The sequence below is a fragment of the Myotis davidii genome, unplaced genomic scaffold, assembly GCF_000327345.1.
Source record: "Myotis davidii unplaced genomic scaffold, ASM32734v1 scaffold426, whole genome shotgun sequence".
Classification (NCBI taxonomy): domain Eukaryota; kingdom Metazoa; phylum Chordata; class Mammalia; order Chiroptera; family Vespertilionidae; genus Myotis; species Myotis davidii.
In genome coordinates this window covers 875,567-880,053 of record NW_006297287.1, presented here as the reverse complement: position 1 = coordinate 880,053, position 4,487 = coordinate 875,567, and the positions used below count along the sequence as shown (strand labels likewise).

At 43.0% G+C, this 4,487-nt stretch overlaps 1 pseudogene; it reads right to left on the bottom strand.

The window, feature by feature from the left end:
- Positions 1-1,261: 1,261 nt before the first annotated feature.
- LOC102754104 lies at positions 1,262-1,730 on the bottom strand (annotated as a pseudogene).
- Positions 1,731-4,487: the final 2,757 nt, after the last annotated feature.

The following is a 4,487-nucleotide window of genomic DNA, read 5'->3' as shown; positions in this document are numbered from 1 at the left end:
GAATCTATACCAATCTGCTTACCCAAACTGATCCTTTCACTTCTCTGTTTTCTTTGTAAGGAGTCAGGGTCCATACAGTTGCAAGAGTAAGAAAGGTTTCGTTGGCATGGTTCTTTTTTTAAAGAACATATTTTTTCCATTTATGTGGTTTTCCTACCACCCATCCACTGATAATTTCCAAATGTGTTCCTCCCACTCTGATGGCTAGCCTGAGATCCAGACTCGTATTTTCAACCCCAACTGTGTAACCTGTAGACATTCTTCTGTCCTCACTGAAAGTTCACCCAGAACAATCAAGCCAGGACTTGGCTTTTTGTGTGTCAAGAGCCTACTTGGATGACCATTTCTCCTGTCCCTATTTTTAGATATTGTCTCATTTAATGCATGATCATTAGCTTTGAAATTAAATTATATTAAATATATATATTTAAAATATTTTAAAGCAGACTATGGAATCAGAATGGCTTCAATTCCTGGCTCTGACACTTCCAATTGTATGACTTTGGCCAAGGCATCTAGCTCCTTAAAGCTCAGGTGTAGTTTCCAGTATGTAGACTTTAAGACAGTAATGATTCTTATCTCATAGGACCATTCAATAATGAAAGTGTGTGGCTCATAGCATGTGCTCAATAAATGCTACTTGCAGTGATAGCATAGGAAGCTCTTCTTGCTATGCTCCCTTTCCTTTGTAGCACCACCAACTATCCAATCAAACAAACCCAGAGCTCTAGAGTCATTCCGTATTTTCTCTCTCATTTCCCACAGCCCCAATATCATCCTGGCTATCACTTTACTTATGCATGCCACTTTACTCTATACTCTCCTATCATCTTTTGCCTGGGTTTCCAGCAGGCTCATGCCCATATATTCAATTCTCCACATGACACCCAGAACAAGTTCCCTGGAATACAAGTCAGATGCTACCCCTCCTGTGTTTAAAATCCTGGAATAGCCTTTGTCTTTAGGATAAAGTTCAAACTCTTTTACAAGCTATCCAAGGCCATTGGTGATCTGAACCCTGTTTACTTTGAATTTCTTGTCAATTTCTTGTCAATTCCTCAAAATTCCTGTGCCCTAACTATGTAAATTTACTTAGAGTCGCTGAAACTCACCATGTTTGCCTCAATAACTTGTGGTCTGTCTACCTGTCAAGTTGTTCTTCAACCCCCACATCAGTGGTAAATTTCCTCAAGGAGTCTGCCCTGATCTGTGAATGTCCAATAAAATTGGCAATTCCCTGTTCCATACTCTGTATGTATTCTTTTTTTTTTACAGTGTAAAATTTTTATATTTAGAATTAGGCAGCTGAACTCAGTTTAGATGATTCCAATTTTGTTGGCAACATCCAAAGCACTGCTTCACAGCCTGTTTGACCTGGTGCTTGTTGGCCTTGACATCCACAATGAACACTAGTGTATTGTTGTTTTCTATCTTCTTCATGGCTGACTCGGTAGTCAGGGGGAATTTGATGATGGCATAGTGGTCAAGCTTGTTTCTCCTGGGTGCACTCTTCTGAGGATATTTAGGCTGCCTCCGGAGTCTTAGTGTCTTTGGCAGTTGGAAAGTGGGTGACATGCGGATCTTTTTTTGTCTGTGGTTGTGGATGCCTTTCAACACTGCTTTCTTTGCCTTCAAAGCCTTTGCTTTAGCTTCGGCTTTGGGAGGGGCAAGGGCTTCCTTCTTAGCTTTCGGCGCCATCTTCATAAAAAAGGTTCCCGAGACCCGTTCTCCTGGGCTTCTGTATGTATTCTTATACATATATTTACAGTGCTGCCAATCTGCCTTATACTTATTTTTTATCTGCCTATTTCCTTTACTAGACTGGGTTTTCCTTAAATCTAAAGTCCATGTCTTTTCCTTTTAATATTCCCAGACCATAATATAATATCAGGTACATTGTTAGCACTCAATAAATGCTTATTAAACACATGACCTTATAATAAGATACATATATGACATATATACATATATATGAGGTGCCATTTTAAAGCCCATTGACTCGACTCAGGTACATGCGTCTGTCTAGACCTGTTTGCTTGCATTGATGGATATCATGAAATTAGCAAGACCAACATAAACAGGCTTATCAGGCTCCATAGAACCAGCAGAAAAAAAGAGAAATATAAAACATTTTAATACAATAATATTATCAATGTGTTAAAGAGAGGCATTGATCATTTCTTTGGAAGTCTTTTCCCTTTATACTCTACACTTTCAAAGTCAAGTATGTCCTAAGAAGAAGGGGGAAGGTTTTGCCTAGAGGAAGAATGTCAATGCTAAATATTGAGTCTCAAAGCTTATATTAATTAGTCCACAGTGAGACAATAATCTTGAAGGTCACAGTTTAGCAAAATAAATGTAAAGTCTGAGTTTCTCTATTACCATTATGCTCTTTTGATTGCCTCTTAAATTAGTTGTGTCTTTATTCTAAAAGGACCAGAACATTGTTGCATACTCATAGCAACAGAGATTGCAACACAGAGAGACAGTTTAAATAATCACAAGATGAAATGTAGAGAATGGGTAAGGATATCAAGGAAGACAGATGAACTTAATCATATCATTTATCCATTCACTCAAATAGATGCCAGATATCATTGTTGGAGAAACACACAATGCCATGTTCAAATGAAGCTTCCATACTTTCCAAGGGGCCAAAGAGCAAACAAGTGAAATAACCAATATTACTTCAGGTAATAAGAAGTACTATAAAATATTAAGCAACAATGGAAAGTGACAAGGTTGGTATTTTTAGTCAAAGAACAGAGTTCTGAATGAGATGAGGAAGAAAGCCTGCAGGTACCTGGGGGAAGAGAAAGGCATTCTGAATGATGGGCGGGAGTAAGCAATACACATATCTGGAGGAAGTGTATTGCAAGCAGCGGAGCAGAGGCCCTGAGGAGGAGAGTTGATGAGCAAGATAAGGGGCCAGTATAGTTAGAGCAAAGTGAATGAGGTGGAAGCAGAAGAGAAGTGGTAGAAAATAAATAAGGAGCAATAGTCAATGACCAGACCATGGTGGACCTTGAAGGCCATGGCAAAGACTTGAAATTTCTTCTCAGTAGAGCAGAAAGCCTTTGGAAGATAGGGGCAACAGGATTAGTTTTATATTTTTGATGGATTACTCTGATTAAGAGGCTATATACTGACCACCATCAGGCTAACAGTGGACACAAAGAGATATTTTAAAAAGATGAAGCCAGTCCAATCTAGGAAGAGCTGCTGGGATTTCTTTTGGAATATATGTGGGGTATATCTGGAAAGTATAGGACTTGCTAATGGACTGAATGTGAAAAGGATGAGAAAGATAAACTTCAAGATTAATCCCTCATTGTTGTTGTTTTTTTTGTTTTTTTTTGTCCTAGGCAACTGGTTAAATGATAATGCCAGATGGGTTGGAGAAGACAAGAGAGGAGCAAGGTAGAAAGGGGTATGTGTGTAGCAAGAATCAATAGCTATCATCTCAGGCAAAGTTGGTGTTAGATGACTTTACACTTCTAAGCAGACATCTAACTATATATAAAAGCCAAGTGACCTGAACAAGCGGAATGACCGGAACAACCAGTTGCTATGATTTGCACTGTGGCCTGCCAACTGGCCTGATTGGGCACAGGGCCAGCCAGTCAACCTCCTGCAGCCACTCCTCCCAGGTGGCCGTGCTCCCGATTGCTCTCCTCCAATTGGGGGCGGGGCAGGCTGGCCAACCTCCCATGTCCCTCCCCCGGTCTGGCTTGGTCCCGATTGGCCCCAATTAGCCGGGCCAGCTGGGCCCCACCCAATCACCAACCTCCCACGGTCCCTCCCCCTGGCCTGCAGGCCCCCATCACCCGATTAGCCCAAGCCCTGGGCTGGAACAGGGAACCAGGGATGGGTGGCGGCAGATGTGGCCCTTTTCACAGGGGGCAGAGGGCCGGCTCCCCCCTCGGGGCCAGTGGCCAACCTCCCGCGGTCCTTCCCCTGTTCCTTCCCTGGCCAGCAGGCCCTGTCCCTCCCTGCCAGCCAACAGGCCCTGGTGGCAGCTCCATGGCAAGGGAAGGAGAAGGGGGGAGGGGCAGGAAACTGTGCAGTGGCAGGGCGCCAAGGGTGGCATTGGCGTCCGGTGTCTGTTCCTTCCGTGCCCAACCCGGTGACCATTGCTTCCTCTCCCAACCCCACCGGGACCTTCGGGCCCGATTGGCCGGCCCCAATTGGCCCTGATTGTCGGCCTGGCCTAGAAACCCCACCCATGTACAACATTTATGCGTTGGGCCTCAAGCATACAATAAATCTTTTGCTAGGGCTGAAAATAAAAAGAAAATAGACATATTCACCGTATAGATGGCATAAAGCCATGGGCTTAGATTAAATCACCTACATTGTGAGAGCATTTGGATAAAAGGAGTAGTCCAAGAACTGAGTCATGGAGCACCAACATTCAGAAGCCAACAAAGGATGGGATCTAGAAAAAATGATGGCGAAAGCACAACCTTGGAGGATTTTAGGTGGCA